Below are 23857 nucleotides of genomic sequence, written 5' to 3'. Positions count from 1 at the left end.
CATCATTTTTTTATTTATAAAATAAAGGAGTTGCCATACATGATATCAAAGGTCACTTCCAACTCTAAAATCTTATGACCCATAAAGCAGATTCTAGATACTCCTGACGTCTATAGAATAAGGCATGGAAAAAAAGGATGGAAATGAGATGTTAGACGTGATATCAATATCACACGTTTATCTAGTGCATTAAGCCTTGCTAGATTTGAAAAGTATTTTCTTAACATTCCAACAAAGTAGGGAGCACAAGCAGTACCATCTTTATTTCACAGATGGGGAAACTGAGGCTCAGAGAAGTCTGATGATGTTTATACATCATGTTTACATGGGTAACTAGCAGCCCTTGTTTACCCAGCTAGCAGCTAGAGATGGAGTTGGAACTCAGGTCTCCTGATTCTAAATATTGTCCTCTTTCTAACTCACCAGTCCACTTCTCTTAATGTAAGAGAGTCATAAAACTAAGTATTGAGTCATTGAAGTGAAAAGGAATTTATATGCTTAGTCTCTCCTTAATTTTTCCGTTCATTTTTTTTCTGAGAAAGTGAGCAAGAGGGAGGGGCTGGGAGAGGATGCTTTGAGAGTTTCTCCTGTAGTAAGATGTTTTTGTTCTCCTAGCATGGGAACATGCCAGAGCATAAGGTGTTTCATAGTGTCAAAGAAGGAATGAGCAGAGATAACATTCCCCCATTCTTGGTGGACAAAAGAAGTAACACCCAACAGAAAGCAGCCTAGAGCAATGAATGCGCTGACACCCAAAGAGGATGTTCGGAGTTCTACAATATTGGAGGTGTACACACATGTCCCTGTACTTGCATTCAATGTGCATGGGCCCTAGACACCCCATGGACTACTGATATGTGCGTCTCCATGGTTTTCCCTCAGTTTCATGTGCTTTCTGCATATGTATCCTTGCATTCACATATGCACTCTGGGTATGTTCATGGAAGAATTGGGGACGGAATCTTAGCTTGTTACTTTAGCTGTGACACTGTTTAATTAAATGGTTTTTTTGCTAGGAAGTATCATGTCTTCTGCATTTTGCTAAAAGGTAAATCACAAACCACTCCAATATCTTTGCCAAGAAAACCCTAAGTGGAGTCACAAAGGGTTGGGCATGGCTGAAACTACAGAACAACAATCCAAGGATCAGCCCAGCAAGTTCAGGGAGACTTTTTATTATCACCAAGTGTTAATCATCCTATAAAGATGTTTTTTTGGCAGAAGCACAAAATCTCAAGAAGCTGTCTGTTAGGTAGGAATGGTTATAATCTGCACTGCTGGAGGGAGTAGTTCTACTTGTCAAGGAAATCACAGAACATTGAAGTTATCTTGTCTCTTTTCTGATCTACTCTCTCTCTCTGTCTCTCTCTCTCTCTCTTTCTCTCTCTCATATATATGTATATATACATACTATATATTTGTATATATGTTATATATGTGTATAGGCATATATATGCACTATATATATCTGCAAGTGTGTGTATGGAGAGACACACAGAGAGAGAAAGTTGGTTGATTCATTTTATTTTTAAAATCAATCATTTCCAGATATATGCTGTTCCATCCGCTCAAGTGAGTCTTTCTTTGTAGCAGAGAAAAAACATTTAGGAAAAACCAACCAACACAATGAACATATTAGACAGCAAATGCAATATTCCACACCCATAGTCTTCTACCTCTTGAAGGGAAGGAGTGAGGTAAATTTCTTCATTTTTTTTCCTCTGGGAGCAGAATTAGTCATTATTATTATATAATGTCTTTTATTAGTTTTCTTGTTTAAATTCAATTTTATTTTATTTTTAGGACTGTATTATTTTCCTCCTACTCCCCTGCCCCTACCTTGAAAGAGGGGAAAAAAGACAATAGACACTTGTTATATAAGGTCTTTGATCAGTTTTCCCTATCTCCATTTTTTCCACATTCTGAGCAGTCCTATGCATCACTGACAAAGACAGTCAATAGTCAGCCATGTAACAAGCATTTATTAAATGCTCGATCAATTGTTTCAGTCGTGTCAGACTCTTCATGACCCCATTTTGGGGTTTTCTTGGAAAAGATGTTGGAGTGGTTTGTCATTTCCTTCTCCAGCTCAGTTGACAGAAGAGGAAACTGAGGCAAACAGAGTTAAGAGTCTTGCCTAGGGTCACACAGCTAGGAAGTCTCCGAAGCTGGATTTGAACTAAGGAAGATGAGTTTTCCTTATCTCAAGCTCAGTGCTCTATCTACAATACCATCTAACTGCCCTTATTGAGTTCTTTCTATTATACTATGTACCTCACCAAGTACTGGAGATAGAAAGGCAAAATCACCCCCACCCTGAAGGAGTGAGAATGAGGGAGGTAATGTAAATAAATAGGTACATACAAGAGAGACACAGTTGATGGAAGGTAAGCTCAGAAAAGAACCCTTTCACAGTTGGAGGGACTGGGAAGGAAAGGCCTGAGGAAGGTGGGAAGCCAGGGAAATCAGGGGACTGGGGATTGGTCAGAATGATCTCTCTGAAGCACAGTGATAGTTGTTAATCTTGATTAAAACCTTTTTTAATGTAAACTCTAAATGAGAGCTCCTCTCTCTCACCCCCCATCCCCTTCCCCTCCAAGCCTTACTGCATCCTACAATTAGAGTCTTATGTCACACTATCATAAACCCTATTTAGATTATTCCCAATTCTCCCACAATATACTGAACATTTGTGATTCCAGATCTGCCTGAGTTGTCACCTCAGCCTGGAATACTATTTTGCTATATGAAATGAGGAGCTGTATGGTTTCAGGAAAACCTAGAAAGGCCTACACGAACTGATACAAAGTGACGTCAGCAGAACCAAGGTAACATTGGACACATTAAATAGCAATATCATATGCCGCTTAATTGTGAATGGCTTAGCTATCCTCAGCAATACAATGATCCTAGACAACTCCAAAGGACTTATGATGAAAAATTCTATTCATCTCTAGAGAAAGAACTGATGATTTTGATTACAGATTGAGAAATTTTTTGTTTATTATTCTTTTTGGGGGAGTCTGCATTTTCTTTTGCAACATGGCTAATATAGAATTGTTTTGCATCCCTGCACATGTGTAATCTATATCAAATTGCTTGCCTTCTCAAGGAGAGGGGAGGAGAGATAGAAAATTTGGAACTCAAAATTTTAAAAAAATGAATGTTAAAATTTTTTTTGTTTACATGTAATTGAGAAAAAAAATTAAACAAGGGAATTGAATTAGATAACCATTAAGGTCTCTTCCAACATTAAATCTATGATCCTATAATCATTCATTTTAGTATATTACTTATTTTGCATTAGTGTTTTGTACATATTAGGAATTTAATATTTGTTGAATTATAAAATGTGAGATGTATATTTTAAAGCTGGGTTACTATAGCAGCATGTTGGACTGGGAGTCAGGACATTGCCTCCTCAGACCCTTCTCTGCTCTGTAGTGACTTGCCCAGTCGTGGACAAGTGGGCATGTGACTTAACCTCTCATAGGCTTGGCTTCCTGATAAGAATCTGGGGATAATAAAACTTATATGACCTGTCTTCATGAGGTCATTGGAAAGAAAATGCCTTATAAATCTTAAAACACTTTGAAATTTAAGTTGTCATTCCATCACACAAGTCTTCACAGTTAAGGATTTTTTCTCATCTCCACTGGACTGTTTGCTTTATTCCCAAACAAATGTGATTCCTGGTCACCTTATAGTAACAGGGAGCAACTAGAGATTCCCTTTCATGATGTATGAGTTTAGTTTTGTTTCATTGGGGTATTTTTGGTTTTTTTCTAATTTTATTTTGTTCTAAAGAAGCACTAGTGTTATTGAATGTACAAGATGTCTCAAATCCAAAATGCCCATTCCTGGGAGGCAAACCTGGGGACAGGTGAGGAGGCTACAACTTTTTAGTTCCTTCTTTCTTTAAAATTTACAGCTAAGTCTACTGTGATGTTTCCCCACAGAAACAAGCTATGATATTATAATGAAAGTTATTGGGAAAAATCAGAATTAATATATATCATTTCTATCTACAAAATATATTTTTTCAGAAACATTTTTTATTGTTCAAAGGTGTCCCTTAATTTTCCTATTCCTGAATTCAAATTTATTGCCCTGTTCTGTGCCACTTAAGGTTTTAGACTTCCCAACTGGATTTCAGCCTCAGATTTTTAGCTGAAGTGTCCACTTTTTTGGCGGGGTGGGGGGGTGAGGTTGTTAGGGAGGGGATGCTGGTTCTCCTTAGCTCACTCATTTCCAACTTGGATCGGTTCATCCCTCTTTATGCAGCCTGATGGCCCTTGCTCTCAGGGATCATTGATATTAGACTTAGTGTGGACACTCAATTTAGGGTTAGTTCAATATAGCTCAGAACCTCAGAGCTCAAAGGATCCACCAGCTTCTCAGCCTCCCTGGTAAAAGCAATTACAGCTGTGCCCCACCACACCTAGCTTTTGCCTTTTTTAAAGAATCAATATGGTGTGGTTGAAAGAATACTTGGCTTGGGCTGAATAATACTGGCTTCAGATTCCAGCTCCAGTACTGACCCCAGGCAAATCGTTTACTCTCACTGAGATTTAGAACCCTCATCTGCAAAATGGGGATAAGGATTCTTACCTTTAACAACCTAGCATGGCTTTGTCAAGGAAACTCATTTGTAGTTCAGACACTGCAGAAAATGTTAATGATAATGCTCGCTCCTGGATTGGTATCTATCTCCATATTCTTCGTAGTTACTCATCTGTGCGCCCCTCCCCATCTAAGTCTCACTCTGGACAATTTCTGCAAGACCTTTCATGAAACCTAGCACCTTCTGCCTGCCTAGAAATCCTAATAGACTAGATACAGGGAACCTTCATCCTCAAGGCCACATGTGGCCCTCTAGGCCCTTTTAGGGAATCACAGTCCTACATGTGGCCTCGAGGCCACAGATTCCCCACCCCTGGACTAGAACAACAATGAAATGAATGAAAATACATTTGCACTCAAGAAATAGGCAGGCTCCCTCACATGTTTGCTAGTTACTGTGTTTGCCAACCTGTGTTTTGGTTCCTAGTCTGTACTGACCTGGGGGAGTAACAGCGGGCTTTGTCCATTCTGTTCAACCTTATAGTCATGACTAAAGCCAGCTAACTGCACATGCATTCTCCAGTCCACTCTCTGTGATGGACTGATTATGTTTTATTTAGTTATTTTTCCCCACCACAAGTATGGATTGCTGAAGACTCAAAAGAACGAGGTAGTTGAGGTATTTTGGTAAGTGAATCCAGGATAAGGAGTTCCAGATTATTTTGACTAGGAAAAGGATAAAGACTTAGAATCAGACACTCAGTTGGAAGGAACTGAAGAGAAAACCTGGCCCTATGCCATCTTACCTATAGCATCAGTCTCCTACAATTCACAAGGGGCAGATAAGGTAAAACAAGAACCTTAAGTAGGAATTGTGGCATGTGGGACAAATTCAATTAGGAGATCCAAAGGGGTCAGAGATCCCTAGGTCACTGCTAGTAAGGTTGGTGAGCACCACTAACACTGTGGATACCAACCATCTTGCTGGCACAGGTCCCAAGGTCTGGCAACACAGTCCAGGGGGACCTGGTTGGGTGCGGTTGGACCACAGTGGCAGGAGGGGAAGGTGAGCATCTAGAGAGGGGCATGACAGTGATGAGACTCTTGGAAAGTGACAGCCTGGGGCTGGGGAAGGGAAGAAAAGTAGTCTTGGGCATCACAGGGCTATATGAAAGACTACTTCAGTAAGTACACCCACTAGGATGTCAGCACCCTCAGGTGAGACCCTGATGACCCCACGATAGTTACTCCTCTCAGGGATAAAGTAAGCCATAACATTTTTAAACAAGTGTTTGTTCAGCTTTAGCCAAATGCCACACAAAACCATCTAGCCAGGTGTTTTGGAGAGGTATCGAGGTATCTAAACAGATACTACTCCAATTGAGATTTAAAGTAGGAGTCTTCTAGGTCTACTAACACAAAGGTCTTGCTCAACAGGTCAGATAAGATATCAATACATAGATACACACGTAAAATACGTGCACATAAACATGTGCACAACAAACATGTGTATATATATATTAATGTGTACATATGTGCGCACATCTGTGGGTTTATTCTATATTACATTGATATTTATTGGTAATATATTGTTATATTCAATTACACATTAATATAGAATATGTTCTATATTATTGATACATATTGATTATAATTATCAACTGTGTCAATTATATTTGTATTTATTATAATTATGGTATGTTGATTGTATATTAACATACAATGCTATATACTAATTATGTACTGGCATAGTCCATATTAATATGTAATGATAATACTTAATATTATATCTGTATATCTGAGGAGTCACTAAGTTGTTGGGCTGAGGGAGGGAGAGGCTTTCTGATAGAGATTTTATTTGATTCAATTAGACAAGTATTTATTAAGCACTCACTGTGTACAAAGCTCTATTCTAGGGCCAGAGAGACCAAAGACAAAAGCCCTCAGAAGATTTAAATAATCCAAATGAGGAAAATAAGGAAGATCGGAGCCATAGCAAGGAATTCTGGCAAATGGGATAAATCTAGTTGCGGACCTGTACTTAATAAATGCTTATTGCTATGATTGCATTCTACTGGGGGGAAATGTGTTTGGAATTGTCACAGGCTAAAGGGGCTTTCTCTGCATTTTTTTTGGTCCCTTGGGACCAAAACTGAATTGTACTACTGATTGTTAAGGAGGAAAACTGCCTCCTAGGCGAATTATACCTGACTGGATACAATTAGGGAAAAGCACCTGCCTCTCTCCTTGGTGTGATGCATTCTAAATGCTGAGCCATCAACCCGTCTAGCACATTAAGCTCCAAGCTGAAGGGAGATGAGTGAAAGTGAATGAGACGAATTTACCCTGTAAAAATTCTTGGGTCGAACTGAGGACAGAAACATGTAAATTCTGCTGCCTGGCTATTCGATATACCATACCTTCCCGGCTCGTGTTGAAATTCAATTTTTCTTCCTTTGCCACATGGTACAGAAAAAGGAATCTGCTTTGCTGATCTTGACAGTTTCAAAATTCAACAGGAGGACCCTGGCCTTACAAACATGCTGGGAAGAGGGGAAGAAGGCAGGAACCCTAAAGGTAATTGCAGTTTGCAGCCATTTTATTGGAAAATTGACCTTAACAGAGTGCAAGGGATGAATGTGTATTTCATTTAAATGCCCCGAACATCTGAGTCCCTGATCCAATGCCCTCTCAAGCAGCTGGGTTACAAGTAAAATGTGCATAGCTGGGGCTCTAATGGTTCCAGGCTTAGAAAATTGCAGAGGGCAGCACATATTTCTGAAAGAAAAAAAAAATGAATTTAGTATGGTGTCCCATCCTTCCCACCCTCCTGGCCAGGTCTCTCCTCAGGAAAGTTGTTAAGTGCCTCTCCCTCCCCACCCCCCTTTCCTGTGAGTTGCCTTTGCCTTTTGAAATATTGCTGAGCAGTTGTCCCACAGGGTGGGGGCGGAATGAGAAGCAGCAGGGTTTATTATGCCATCATCCCTTTGGTATGTTACTTCCTTTCACTCTTGGGTTTGGGAAGATCACACCCATCCCATACATTCCTCTTGAGCAAGTTTTGTCAAGGAAAGGTGAGAGAGGAAGCCGCTCCACCAACCAAGCTGTAATCAGAAAGGAAGCTCTTAATTAGGTTTCTCAGGATGTTTTCCATTTCTGCACAAAGCGGGGCCCCTTCCTCTTTGCCTACCGCTGCTGCACTTAGATTCCCCTTCAGGGAACTGCCCTGCCTTTCCTCTCCCCTCCATTTTCCTCTGTCTTCCCATTGCCCCCATCCCCACCAAGAGAAAAGTAGAACCTTTCAGGCTACACACACTTCAAGTCCAAACTTTAACAGGAACCATGTGTGCCGCAGTGGAAGGAGTGTTGGATTTGGAGTCTTTACTATCACTGTGACTTTAGGAAAATCACCTAAACCCTTTGGGACCCAGAGTCTTCATATCTAAAATGAGGGGATGGTGTTACATGATCTCTAAGGTTCCTTCCAAGGCAGCTAGGTGGTACAGTGGGTAGAGTGCCAGGGCTAAAATCGGGATGGATTATCTTCCTGAATTCAAATCTGGCCTCAGATACTTGTGTGCTATGTGACCCTGGGCAAGCTATTTAGCCCTGTTGCCTGTCTGTCAACTGAGCTGGAGAAGGAAATGACAAACCACTCCAGTATTTTTGCCAAGAAAACCCCAAATGGAGTCACAAACAACTCAACAACAATTACAAACAACAGGTTCTTTCCATCGAAAAATCTATAATCACAAAGGCTCCATCACAGTAATATAAAGAAAACATCAGGGACTAAGGGAAACAAACTATAGGGGCATCATTGTAGTAGAGGAGAATTAGAAGTGATTGCTGTGTGTTAGACTACCTAGAGCTGCAAGTTGAGTGACTGGCACAGGTAACCAGTGGGCCATTTACTAACCTAATATCCAAAATCATCTTGTGCAGATGTTGTTTGAGGTGACTCTTTTTGTTTAACATTTTGTTTTCCCTCTAATTATATGTAAAAATAATTTTAACATTCTTTTTTTTCAAATTCAGGATTCCAAATTCTCTCCCTCCCTTCCCTCCTCCCCTTTGAAAAGATAAGTAATTTTTTTGTTTAATATTTATTTATTACTGAGCTGAGTCTTGAAGGAAGTAAGGGATTCCAAGAGGCAGAGATGAGAAGGGAAAGGATTCCACCTAGGAGAGATGGCCATTGCAAAGACAGTAATGAGAGATAGATTGTCATGTGTGAGAAAGAGCAAGAAGACCAGTCAACCAGGAATGTAGAATACAGGAAGCCAAGCAAAGTCTGAGGAGTTTGGGGAGGTATACTGAGTCCAGTTTGGAAGGGCTCTAAGTACCAAAGAGAAGATTTTACATTTTATCCTAGAGATAACAGGGAGTGACATGGTCAGACTGGCACTTTAGGAAAGTCACATTGGTACCTATGTAGAGCACACATTGGAGTACAGAAAGACTTGAGAAAGACAGACCATTTAAGATGCTATTACAATAGTCTAGAGAAGAGATGATGAAGGACTGAACTCTGGTGGTTCCTTCAGGGACTGAAGAGCATGACAGAGCAGATGGGACCCGGTTTTGGAGTTGGAAAGATGAGCTCTACTCTGGTTTTTGACATATGCTAGCTGTGTGACTATGGGCTGGTCACTAAACCTCTCAGTGCCCCTGGAAACTTTCTAAAACTATACATTTTAGAATAATCAACTATCTACAGTAGTAGAAAGAGATGGCTTACTAAGAATTTCCCTTCATCGATGAAATCATAAGTCTGGTCTAAAAAAAAGAGAAAAGTTTGTAGTTCTCTACTGCTGGAAGACTTACAAAGAATATTTCTTACAACAACCCTGTTACAGATAAGCAGCATTGTGCATAATTTCAAGATTGGGAAACTGAGGCTCATAAAGGAAAACTAATTTGCCTAAGGTCACATAGCTAGTAAATGTTAAAGCACCCAATTTCCAGGTAATACCCCACTTATTAACAGGAGTTTAGAATATGCAGAGAATTGGAAGAATAACAGGGATTTCTTGTAACAGGACTGGGCAGAAAATGATTTCTCTCTTGCCTCTGACCTACCACGGAACTTAGTATCATTTTTATGGCATTTTACATTTTATATATATATATACATACATACATATATATATACATATATATATATATATATATATATATATATATATATATATTATAATCATTTGGGTGTATGTTGTGTCCCCTAAGCTTGAAGCTCCTGAATTTGGTTTCAGAACACCTACATTTGAATCCCAACTCTATCCCACACCAGCTTTGTGACCCTGCATAAATCACTTAACATCTCTGGGCCTCTATCTCCTTGCTTGTAAAATGAGAGGGTTGGGCTGGATAGCCTCTAAAGTATCTTTCAATGTATAATCAAGGCTCTTTGGAAACAGGAGCGATGTTTTATCCATCCATGCCTCCCTCTAGGAGCTGGGCCCCATGCTTTTGACATGGTAGGCACTTAGACTCTTTGACACACCTACCATGCACCTCGCCAATGCCCTTTGAATGCCAATTCTTCATCATCAACAGAGTAGTAGAAATTTCAACCTATGTGCCCTGTGGAATCCCCAAATTCAACATAGCCAAAATGGAATTCATTATCTCCCTCTTTAATCCCAGCCAGCTAAGTGGTGTGGTCTATAGAGCACTGAGCCAGGACTCAGGAAGATCTGAATTCATATATTGCCTCAAATCCTTACTTGCGGTATGACCCTGGGCAAGTCAGTTAACTTGTCTGCCTCAGTTTCCTCAACTGTAAAATAGGATAGTAATAGCAGCTACTTTTCAGAATTATTATAAGGATTAAATGGAATAACATTTGTAAAAGCACGCTGTAAACCCTAAGGCATTGTGTAAATGTTAGCTATTCTTTTCCTTCTTAAAACTTACCTATTTATTTTGAGGGCAACATCATCCTTCCTGGCACCTAGTTTCTTGAAGACATTTTTAATTCTTAATTCTTCCTCATGCTCAATATCCCATTAGTTGCTGAATCTTGTAAATGCTCCCTTCATAATATCTCTCACACCCTCTTCATTCCCTCAACTGCCACTTTAATTCAGTTGCTCATTTTCGCTTGTCTAATATATTACATTAGCCTCCTAATTGTCTCCTGCTTCCATTTTCCAGCCTCTTCATCATCCCTAAAGGTCCCCAGATAATCTTCCCAAAGCATGACAAGTGGACTTTTTCATTCCCCTTCTCAAGCCTCTTTAGCGGCTCCCTAGTTTCTCTGGAATGAAATGAAAATTTTTTACCTTGACATTTAAAATTCTTTATAGTCAAACTCTAGATCACCTTTCCAAACTTATTTTAGAAAACAAACTCTATATTCCAGTCAAACCATCCTACTTGATGTCCCCAGAAACTTAGAATTGATTTCCTACCTGTACTCTTTTGCCTAGGCTGTCCTCCCTGAAAGGAATTCAGTCCTTGTTCATTTCCAGCTTTCAGAATCCTTAGCTTAGTTCAAAGCTTGCTCAGGTGTTCTTCCTAGATGAGGCCTTTTTTGATTCCCTCCCTCCTCAAAATATACTCTATTTACTTCCCTGTGTCATGTGCAAAATGAAATGGATGCTCCATGGACTATTTTTAATTTTATCTTTGTATCCCCAAGAGCTAATACAGTGACTTACACAAAATAGGTGATTAATACATTTGCTCTTTAAATTAAATTAAATTCCATTAAATCAGTGATCCTCATTGCTGCTCTCTATCAGAAAACCCCTTCCCACCTTGTCCATGTCCTCCCATCAATCCTCTCTACTGGCACTGGCTGTTCCAAAGACCTTCCCAGGGTCCTCTTGGCACTGATTACATGGATCCCAATGGAGCGTATAAATTGTCCCTTGGTCATCCCTCACTTTCATTCCATGTCTTCTCCAACTCTTTTTTTCTGATCATACATCTCTCTGATGATATCACTAGTTCTCTTACACAATTCTTCAGTAAGAACATATTGCAGCCTGCTCACACACCCACTATGCAACCTTTCCTTTGTGCTTTCAGTGACCCACCACTTTCATTCTTCTGAGACTCTGCTATTCTATGATTCATTGCTATGCCACATCACTGGAAGAATATTGATGTTAAATAAATGGGCCTTCATTCATGTCAGGGAGAAGCTTGCAGTCATCAAAAGCACTGCACAATGTCTAAGAAGTGACACAGCCTACTCTCCTCCTCCTCCTGAATTCTGCAACCCCAAATAATGTAGTAGTTACTTAATAGACACTGATGAAATGATTGCAGTTCAACACTTTAAAGGACACACTGAGCCTTGGTTCAAGGATCAAACAGGGCCAAAAAGCAGCACAATTTTAAATGGGGAAAATGGTCTAAAATGTACATTACCAGGGGCAGCTAGGTGGTGCAGTGGGTAGAACACCGGCCCTGGAGTCAGGAGGACCTGAGTTCAAATGTGACCTCAGATACTTGACACTTACTAGCTGTGTGACCTGGGGCAAGTCACTTAACCCCGATTGCCTTGCCTCTTCCTTCAAAATGTAGATTACCATTCATCTTGTGACTTGCTGAATATAGATGCAATTAGCAGGTTGAGCTCATCCAGAAATTTGGTGTTGAGCTATTATAGCATTCTTTCTAGGACTGATTTTTTTTAAGTTATGTAAGAGGAAGACATAATAAATAGAAAACTTACACTTGTACTCAGAATGATGTAGAAGTGTCATTAGCCTTCATAAAAGACCACCATGCCAAGTCCAGGAGAAATATCAGGTGAATGAAATATTTAGCACAAACACCGAGGGGTCCTGATGCTACCACCCCTCCTACCACTTTGGTGATATTGGTTTAATATTGATTGAAGTTCCAAGTAGGATAGATGCACTCTCATGATGTTACCTCTAAGGACTAACAATTCTCATTCTTTTATTTTTATTTATTTTATTCTTAATTTATGGAATAAAACAAGCATCTCCATAACATGGTATAATTTTTTAAAAAGATCATTGCACATGAAACCGCCAATCTATTATGTGCAACTTGCTATTCCTTTTAAATATAGAATAAATACTCACGCTAAAGGAGTATAAAGGACTATATAGGTTATCTCAACAGCTAACAAGATATGAGGTCCTTGAGGTCAGAGACCATTGTTCATTTTGTCTTCATATCTCCAGCACCCAGCACAGTGCCTTGAACATATCAGGGGCTTAACAAATGGTCAGCAAATTGAAGTTTATCAGGTTGGTGCAAGAATACACTATTTTTTTAATGGTGAATTCCACATTCTGGTTTTATTATCACTCTTAGTTGTAGCAAAATACAAGACCTTTCTTGGGTTATGTTACTATTATTGTAGTTCCCTGTTCCTCCATCACTTTCTGAGGAGGAAAAGTTTGGGGCAGGGAGAGTAGGGTGGGAGGTCATTATTTTGGTTTCCTCTTATACTCCTTTATGCTTTTTCATGGCATAGAATCATTTTGTTATTGTTCAGTCATTTCAGTCATATATGACTCTTCATGACCCTCTTTGGGGTTTTCTTAGCAAAGACACTGAAATGGTTTGCCATTTCCTTCTCCAGCTCATTTTACAAATGAGGAAACTGAGGCAAACAGAGTTATGTGACTTGCCCAGGGTCACACAGCTAGTAAGTGTCTGAGGCTAGATTTTAACTCCAGTCTTCCTGACTCCAGATCTGGTACTCTATCCACTGAGCCACCTAGTTGTAGACTCATAGGATCATTGATTAGAGCAAGAAGGAAACAAAGTCTTCAAGGTCCCTTAATTCTTTTATTTACTTCTCATTTATCTTATATATAGCTTATTTGTACATATATGTTTGCTTATTTCTCCCCCATATTACGCTCCTTGAAGGCAGGGACTGTCTTTTTACTCTTTTTTTATTTTTGTATCCCCAGTGCTTCGCATAGTGCCTAGTATATAGTAAGTGCTTAATAAATGTTTATTGACTGACTATTCAAGACCAATACTTTTCATTTTAAAAATGAGGAAGCTGAGGCTCAGTTAAGTGACTTGCCCAAGGTCATTAAGCTAGGAAGTTGCTGTAATGGTATAGGAACACCGGTCCAGTACTCTATCTACTATCCCATGCTTCTTCTTAGATACTGCTGCCTTTTATCTCCTACACACCTACCCCTAAGTTAGATAAGTATTTAGTATCATGGGATTCAGTCAAGTGAAGGATTCTTTGCTTTCCTATCAAGTTCACTTGAAATAACAAAAATAGCTTAAGGGATGCAATTTAATGAATGAACACCAACACTCATTTTAGTATTTCTAAAATAATTCTTTCTGGACATTCCTATTGGTAGGCTATTTATTTATAAATGTCAAAAAATAAGTACTATATCTGTTGCCAAAAGTAACTACAAATTATCCTTCCTTCTCCCCTGCTCCCATCCCTGCTGCCAACTTATAATTAATGCCCTTAGAGATACTGACCCCAATCACATGACAGAAGGATGGCTGAAACCAAAGCCAAGTTTAACAGATGTCTGGTGTGGCTTCACAAATGCCATACAATGGGGGCTCCACTGGAATGCAAGAGGGAGAGAATTCCAGCAGTGCCAGCCAAGCAATGCCCATCTTGGAGAAGCCAGACCCACAGACACTGTCAAAGCAGGCCAGGGAAAGGGTTCAAGTCCCACAGAATGGGTTTTCCTGCAGAGCAATAGGATATAGGGAAATGGTTCTATCAAAGACTGTGGACAGTACTACTGCAAATGAAAAAAAGAATCAGAATAGCATCCGAAAGGTATGAAGTAATCTGGGAAATTTGAAGTGTGGGGACAATATCCCAAGCATCTTGTCTTCTAGTTATTCATGTTCATGGAATCCAAGTTAAAATACCATCACTGACACTAACTATCTGTATAATCACGGATGAGTTACTGCTCTTCTTTTTTCTGGGACTCAGTTTCCTCATTTATAAAATGGGGAAGTTGGACCAGATGATCTTTATTTATTAGTTTGTTTAGAACTTAAGAAATAAACATTTCCATAACAGAGTAGAATAGGAAAAAAATGATTTCACATGAAACTGCAAATCTTTCATGAACAATGTGCTATTCCTTTTATATATATATGATAAAGTTTTCATGTAATTTCGTTCTTTTTCTTTTTTTCCATCCCCTTCCATAGATGGCTACCATTAGGCACAATTCTATGTATGTATGCATGCATGTATGTGTGTGTGTGTGTGTGTGTGTGTGTGTAAAACCATTCTGTATATACTTTTATTCATCGGTTCTTTCGCTGGATGCAGATAGCATCTTCCTTCAAATGTGCTTTGTAGTTAATTCGGGTATTTGTAATCGCCAAAATTACTTAGTCTTTCAAAGTTGCTCTGAACACAATATTGCTGTTACTGTATACAGTGTTCTCTTGGTTCTGCGCATTTTGCTCTTCATTACTTCATCCACCTCTACTCATGCTTTTCTAAGATCATTGAGCTCATCATTTCTTTTAGCACAGTAGTATTCCACCACAATCATATACTGCCTGCCCAGCCCTTCCCCCATTGATGGGCACCCCACAATGTCCAGTTCTTTGCCACCACAAAGAGAACTGCTATACATACTTTAGAATATATAGGTTGTCTTCCCTAATCATCTTGGGAAACAGACCTAATAGTGATATTGCTGGGTCAAAGGGTAACTCTCTGATGTAAATGACTTTTTAAGGTCATTTCCGGCTCTAAGTCCATGATGTTACGATCTTATGATATGGAAACTCCTTTCCTTTATAAATACTACTTCACAACTACTGTACATGGAGACCCAGATGTGAGGGACACGCCTAAGATGCAGATCGTTGCTAAGTCCCCTTGACCTGGAGGTCTATTCCGGCTTTCTTAGGCTTGGGAGACACTGGGTCATCTCCCTTGCCCTTCCCACGCTCTTCATAGTGTTGGCAGGGGGTAGCCCATTCAAGTTTCTAGATTGTTGTTAGGCAAGAGGTATAACCCAGGCGTCTCCTGAAGCAACATCTAAAAAACAAGAAACGGCCCGGATGGTCCAGAAATGGCCCTCTTGGAGGTGCCAAGAGAGGATCTTTTCAGCCTATATGATACGATGCTGAGTGAGGGGAGCAGAACCAGGAGAACATTGTACACAACCACAGACATATTGATTCTGTGATGACTAACTTTGATAGACTTGGCTCTTCTCAGCAATACAGGGCTCAAAGACAGCTCCAAAGGACTCATGATGGAGAGAGAGCTATCTACATCCAGAAAAGAATTATGGAGTCTGAATGCAGATTGAAGCAAACTATTTGCTCTCTTATTTTTTTCCTCCTCTTTTTTGGTTTTGTTTCTTCTTTCTCATGATTCACTCCAATGGTCATAATTCTTCTTTACAACTCGACTACTGTGTAAATAAGTTTAATGAGAAGGGATATGTAGAACATATATCAGATCCCATACCATCTTGGGGAGGAAAGGGAAGGAAATTTGGAACTGAAAAATTTGTGGAACTGAGTGTTGTAAACTAAAGATAAAATATCTAATAAAAATACTTGGGAAAAAAGAGAGGATCTTTTCAAAGCAGTCTCTCAACCTGATATAGCGGAAAGATGATTTGATTTAGAATTGTAAGCCCTGGGTTTATGTCTCACCTCTGCTACTGACTACCGGTGTGACCCTGAGCAAGTCACTAACCTCTCTAGGCCTCGGTTTTTTCATCTGCAAAATGAAGATGTAGGATTAGTTAATTACTGAAATCCCTTCTAGTTAAACAATCTTTGATGGTAGGATGATGGTATCATTCTGTGTCTATTAAAGAAATGGCAAGGAACAAACAAAACTGTTTTGGTGTCCAGATGACAGCAAACAGAATTAATTCACTAAGGCTATGTTGAGACAAGTGCACTTAATATGAAGTTAGAAGACTTTGTTTGAATCCTGGCTCTCCTACATATTTGTCTGTTTGAACTTGGGAAGAATCACTTACGCACATTAGATCTCCATTTTGGTATATGTAAAAATATGACATTGGACTAGATGCTATCCAGTTCCCTCAGGTGCCTTTGCAACAGTAGACTGTGATGGCCATAACTCCATGCCACTCAAATCACCTCCTCACTCTTTAATCCCTCAGTTTCGATTGATTTAGTTTACATATGGACCTGGAATATCATTTTGTCACCTCAAGCTAAACATGCTTATTACTGAATTCATTACCTTTTCCCCAAAGTAGCTTTGTCTGTATTGCCTCAATCAGTGGCACAATTGTTCTCCCCAGGCTTTAAAACGTGGAGTTATTTTTGACTCTCCCTTTGCTTTTACCTCCAATGTCCCAAGTCCCCAGATCTCATCAATTCTTCTTTTAAAAATAGCTTTCATATTGTTTTCTTTTGCTCTATCTTAGTGTCACCACTTTGTGGTGATTATCACGGTACCCTAATATCTTTTCCCTAATTTATCAAAAACATTACTCTCAGATTAATCTTCTCAAAATATTGCTTTATGCAGGTCACTCCATGTCTCAAAAATCCTTAATGGCTCCCCATTGCCTATAGAATAAAGTCCCTGGACTATTGCCGGTCATCTTGACTCTAGTCTTGCCACTGGACTCTGATGACTCTGGAGGTGAGAGTGAGGCTGAAGACTCTGTGCAGCTCTGCCTCACTTAAACCCAATTCACTCACAAGTCAAGACATCATCATCATGATGTCGTTGGTCCTCCTTGAGAATGAAGGATTAACAACAGAAAAACAGAATCAAGTCCAAACTCAGTTTCAGCACTCAGAGTTTTCTGCAATCTGTCCCAACCTTTTCAACCTTATTGATGCTTTTTACTATGCAAACCTAATCTTGAATCTAATCTCACCTATTCTTGTTTTTGCTCCTGTTGTGAATACTTCCATCTTTCATTGCCTTAAGTAAGTTCTAACTTTCATTTAAGGCCCAGATCAACTTCCGCTTCATTTAGGAAATATTCTCTGACTACTTTATTGTATAGCACATTTTCCCACCTTTGAATTGCTGCAGCGTTTGTTATCATACAGTCCTTGTGTTGTTGGTTGTCCTTTCCATGTCCATCTCCCCAGCAAACAAGAAGTTCCTTGAAGGCCAGAATTATTCTGGATGCCTCTTTGTCCACAGAGCCTAGCAGAACATTTCACAGTCAGTAAAAACTACTCAATTTTTTAATTATAATAATGATGACATTTGTGAAATATTTTTTTCCAGTGGAAGCAAACTGTGTTTTGTAGTCTGTTTCTTAGATTCTTAAGATATGGTAAAAGGAAAAACAAATGAGAATGTAGTATTTGTGCTATGTTTATTATACAGAAATTTTATTTCGGTTCAGAGACTCTTAGAGTGAAGGAGTATTGCATCAACAAAAAGTATCACTCTCTTAAACTGTTTCAGCCATGTTTGTCATAGTGTCACATAGCTGGAAGAAACCTTCTGTTCCCACAGTACTCAGGACTGAGAGAGTCTCATTTGTTGGGTAATGTTCTCTTTGGATTTTACACTTTCCAAGAACGTATGTATTTCTTTTGCCACATGATAATGTCACCCAGCTTCTGGCTAAGTAGTTGTAATTATGGCACATGAAGGTTGGAGAAAATAAAAGGGAAGAAAGGAAGGAAGGAGGGAGGGAAGGAAGGAAGGAAGGAAGGAAGGAAGGAAGGAAGGAAGGAAGGAGGGAGGGAAGGAGGGGAAGAAAGGAGGGAGGGAGGGAAAGGAAGGAGGGAGGGAAGGAGGGGAAGGAGGGAAGGAAAGAAGGAAGGAAGGAAGGGAAGAAGGAAGGAAGGAGGGAGGAAAGGAGGGAAGGAAAGGAACAAAGAAGGGAGGAATGAAGGAAAGAGGGAAGGAAGGAAAGAGGGAAGGAGGGAAGGAAGAAAGGAGGGAGGGAGGGAAGGAAAAGAACAAAGAAGGAAGGAAGGAAATAAGTATTTATTATGCATATACTATATGTAAGGCACTGTGCTAAGTGCTTACAAATATCTCATTCATCTAGGGTTGATTTTTTTGATTAAGTATTAATTCACAATTGATCATCATACAATATTGCTGTTATTGTGTACAACATTCTCCTGGGTCTGCTCACTTCACTTTGCATCAGTACATAAAAGTCATTCCAGATTTTCCTGAGAGCATCCTGCTCATCATTTCTTGTCACACAATAGTATTCCATAACAGTCATATACATCAACCATTGCCCAATTAATAGACAGCCTCCTTTTTTGCCTCCACTAAAAGATCTGCTATAAATATTTTTGTGCTTATAAGTGCTTTTCCTTCTTATTAAATGTCTTTTGGGATACAAACCTAGAAGTTGTATTGCTGAGTCAAAGGTTGTGCATGGTTTTATAGCCCTTTGGGCATAATTCCAAATTATTCTCCAGAATGGTTGGAAAAGTATACAACTCAACCAATAGTGCATTAGTGTCTCAATTTTCCTACATCTCCTCCAACATTTGTTGTTGTCTTTTTTTTTTGTCCTATTAACCAATCTGATAGGTATAGGGTGGTACCTCAGGGTTGTTTGAATTTGCATTTCTCTAATCAATAGTGGTTTGGAGCATTTTTATATGACTATAGATAGCTTTGATTACATCATCTGAAAACTGCCTGCTCATATCCTTTGACCATTTATCAATTGAAGAATAGCTCTTGTTATTTTTTTTATAAATTTGACTCAGTTCTCTATATATTTGAGAAATAAGGTCTTTATCAAAGAAACTTACACTAAAAGTTTTTTTACAGTTATGCTTACTGTACATTTGCCTCCATCCTATTTCCCCTATATTTAGCATGCTCTCTATCTCTCCTTTCTCCCTGTCCATCTTAAAAAGTGTTTTGCTTTTGACTACCACCTCCCCCAATCTGCCTTCCCTTCCATCAGCCCCACTCCTTATCTTATCCTTTTCCCCTCCTGCTTTCCTATAGAGTAAGACAGATTTCTATAGCCAACTGAGTGTTTGTTATTTCTTCTTTGAGCCAATTCTGATGAGAGTAAGGTTCACATGTCCTCCCATCTTTTCCACTTTCCCTGCCCCTCTAAAAGTTCTTTCATACCTCTTTTATGTGAGAAAATATACTCCATTCTACTTCTTCCTTTCATCTTCTCCTAGTACATTCCTCTCTGTGCCCTCTGTTTATGTATATTCCTTCTAACTGCCTTAATAATAACAAAGTTTTTGAGTTACAAGTATCATCTTCAAATATATGAATGTAAACAGTTTAACCTTATTGAAATCCTTATGATTTCTCTTCCATAGTTACCTTTTTATGCTTCTCTTGAGTCTCGGTAGTTGATAGTCAGATTTTCTACTCAGCCTTGGTCTTTTCATCAGGAATGCTGGAAAGTCCTGTATTTCATTGAATGTCCATTTTTCCCCCTGAAGGATTAAATTCAGTTTTGCTGGGTAGCTGATTCTTGGTTGTAATCCTAGCTCTTTTTTCCTCCAGAAAATCATATTCCAAGACCTCTGATGTAAAAGCTGCTAAATCTTATGTTATTCTGACCATGGTTCCACAATATTTGAATTGTTTCTTTCTGACTGCTTGCAATATCTTCTCTCGACCTGGAAGCTCTAGAATTTGGTTATAATATTTCTGAGAGTTTTCATTTGGTGATTTCTTTCAGCTGGTGATCAGTAGATTCTTTTCATTTCTGTTTTGCCATCTGGTTCTAGGATATCAAAGTGGTTTTCCTTGATAATTTCTTGAATGATGATGTCTAGGTTCTTTTTTTGATCATGGTTTTCAGGTAGACCAATAACTCTTACATTCTCTCTTCCCAATATATTTTCCAGGGTACTTGTTTTTCCAGTGAGATATTTCACATTTTTTTTCATTTTTTTGATGTTGTTTTATTGCTCCTTGATATCTCATAAAGTTATTAGCTTCCATTTGCCTAATTCTAATTTTTAAGGAATTATTTTCTTCAGTGAGTTTTTGTACCTCTTTTTCCATTTGGCCAATTCTATTTTTAAGGAGTTTTTCTTTAGCAAATTTTTGTATCTCTTCTTAAAAATGTTTTTTGACTGTGATGATAATGAATTTTACAAGATAATGTTAATAATTTGGGGAAATACAAGGCACCTGATATAGAATCATGCTTATAAAACCTTCCTTTCAGAAATACATTGTCATGAATATACTTGACCCCTTGGAATTCATTGATTTGAGCCTATATACTAACAAACTGATTGTATTCATGCATTCTAGGGACTGAATTTCTGTCAAAGGCACTCTGACCTCACAGTCTCCTGGATTTACAACCTTGCTGTAATCCTTCACTTTTTACTCTCCCCCTACTTCATATACCCAGTAAGCTGACAAATCTTGCCATTTCTACTTGACAACGGTGCTCACATCAGTAAACTTTTATTCACCTGGCTCCCAGTTGAACAACCTCCTAATTGATCTAATCAGGTCTCTCCCTTCTTCAATCCATTCTGCATATAGCTACCAAAAGGATTTTCCCAAAATGCAAGTCTCACCATGTCATTCCCTTGCTCAATAAAGTCCAAAACCTCTTTATTGCCACCAGGATTAAATTTAAACTCTTCTGTTTAGCTTTTAAAATACTTCAATAATCTTCGCTCATTCTACTTTTCCAACTTTATCGTGACGGAGGAGAGAAAATGGGAAGAGAACAAGCATTTATACTACACTTATGTGCTAGGCACTTTGCTAAGTGCTTTATATACAAATATTATCTCATTTGAATTTCACAACTATCCTTCAAGTTAAGTGCTATTATTATCCCCATTTTACAGTTGAAGAAACCGAGGCAAACAAGTTAAATGACTTACCCAGGGTCACATAGCTAACATTTGAGGTTGGACTTGAACTTGGTTCTTCCTGAGTCCAGGCTCAGAGCACTATATACTGTACCACCAGTTGCCTCATATATTTTATACTAAACAATACCTATTATACTTTACTTCCCTTTTTACCCTCTATGGTCCTGACAAACTGGCTTTCTCACTATTAATCACACATGACACTCTACTCCCCAAGTCTTTGTGCTGGGTTTATCCCATACCTGGAATATACTCTTTCTTCACCCCCATCTCTTAAAATCCCTTGTTTCCTTTAAAACTCTACATGAAGGCTGTTCTAATCTCCCTTCCCCCATACCCTTCCCCCAGATGCTAGTGGTCTCCCTCCAAAAAACTTATCTTGTATTTGCCTTGTAAATATTTTGCATGTGCATTTTTTATGTGTATTAGTTGCTTGGATACAATGGAGGCTCCCTGACGAGCTCAACTTTTGTCTCTGTGATCCACATACCTTGTAGTTTCTGACATGTAGTAGGTACAAAAATACCTGTTGATTAATTCATGGATTGGCAAGGTTTTATTCTAATAAGATCCAAGGAGCAAGTTAACAACATTCAGTGGGAAAAGGATAGTAATGAATTGCAACTAAATGAGTGTGTTACAGTTAAGGAAGCATTACATTGGAGCCAGGGACCCTAGGTTTAAATTCCAACTTAGTTATTTACTAATCTTTCAATCTGAATGATTAGAATTATAAAGTTTCAGAGTGGTACCAGATCATCTATAAGGCTACTGGTAACTTTAAATATTATGTGGTTAGCACAGTGCACATAGTAGGTACTCAATAAGTATAGATTGATTGATGTGATTACTGTTCAAATTTCTGAAGAGAAAAAAAAGTTTCAAGATTGCCAGGAAATTCCAAGGTCCTCAAGAGAAAAGATTCTGTCTGATTCATCTCAGTATCCCACAGTACCTGATTGAGCATTTTTTCACATACAGGCATACACACACATAAGCACTTGTTGAATGGTTAAATGTAATTCCTTCTCAGTTGAGAAAAGGACAGAGCCACTAGGTCCAGGTGCTGATGGAGTTACCCTAATAATACCTTTTCAACTCACTTCCTGAGAATGGAAAGGTTAGAGACAGAGTGGTTTCTGGCACAGTTCTTAGTGTTGATAGGTAGGTTATTGTATTTTTTTCCCAGAAGAAGCTGAACAATCGTGTGTTTCAGAAGCTGCGTCTGGCAACTGGCCTTCCTTTGAAGGGAGGTGTTACTGAGCTCTGCCAGTAAGGGACTTCATTGCTCTATGCAGAATTGTGCCTATCTTGATGGGCTTGTATCCAATTCACCAGAGGAGAGGAGGCTTTCTGACAGCATCTCTCCCACCTCTGCACATTGTTCCATGCCAGGCACACAATAGGCACTCCATAAAATGTTTGTGATGATGACTGGAGACAGGTTGGATTTCAGACAAAAAGAAGGGCTATGCTTCTCTTTATGAATTGGTTCCTCATTTATGTGGCTAGACAGAGTGCGGAATGGCCTGGATACAGGTAATAGAAAATTAATGTGAACTGTAACATTAGATGCCTGGATATGAAATCCACTGGAGGGGTGTGTGTGTGTGTGTGTGTGTGTGTGTGTGTGTGTGTGTGTATGAGCACACATGTTTATCCTCTAAGAAAAGAGTGTAAATGGAGCATTTTCTTGGGGTTCCAGCTGAAGACTTGCTCAATTACTGTCTCTTCAATGAAATCTTATCTCCTCAGCTGACCTCTTCAGCTCACAGACAAACTTTCTCTCCTCTAAAAGTCTTTTCTTTTCCCTACACCATAAATACAGTTAACAGAATTAACTTTCTAGACTATTTTTTTGACAAATACTCATATATTTCCCAGTCTCATGTCTTGTTTTGTTTTCTCTAGTTATTGAGATTTGAGGTTAGTCCAGATCTCAGGTTTATCATATGTAAGATGATGGAACAAGGCTTCACTTCCCAGATATGAGTCTAGGATATTATGACTTAATGGTTCCTCAAATAGACTTCAAACTCCTCAAGAACAGAGAATCTAAATATTTGATTTCTCTGCATTTTCTATAGTGCCTAACACACTGCTATAAACATATAGTAACTCAATAAAAGTTCATTTGAGAAGTCAGGGGAACCTGAGTTCAAATTTGACTTCCAACACTTACTAGCTTTGTGACCCTGGCAAGTCACTTAACTCTGTTTGCCTTAGTTTCCTCGTCTGTAAAATGATCTGGAGAAGAAAATGGCAAACCACTCCAGTATCTTTGCCAAGAAAAACCCCAAAGTAGGACATGACTGAAGTGGCACAACAACAACAACAACAAAAGAAAAATGGATGGATACATAGATAGATGCTAGAAAACATTGAACTTGTAAGCATTTTTCAGAAAGATATATATTAAATACTTTCTATTTTCCCATCACTGGTAGGCCTTGGATTACACAGGAAAAAACTTTAATTTTACTTTTTAATATTTTTTTAATAAGCAATGATG

The sequence above is a fragment of the Trichosurus vulpecula genome, chromosome 1, assembly GCF_011100635.1.
Source record: "Trichosurus vulpecula isolate mTriVul1 chromosome 1, mTriVul1.pri, whole genome shotgun sequence".
Taxonomy (NCBI): domain Eukaryota; kingdom Metazoa; phylum Chordata; class Mammalia; order Diprotodontia; family Phalangeridae; genus Trichosurus; species Trichosurus vulpecula.
The sequence above is the reverse complement of the archived record's forward strand: the minus strand, read 5'-3'. Positions refer to the sequence as shown.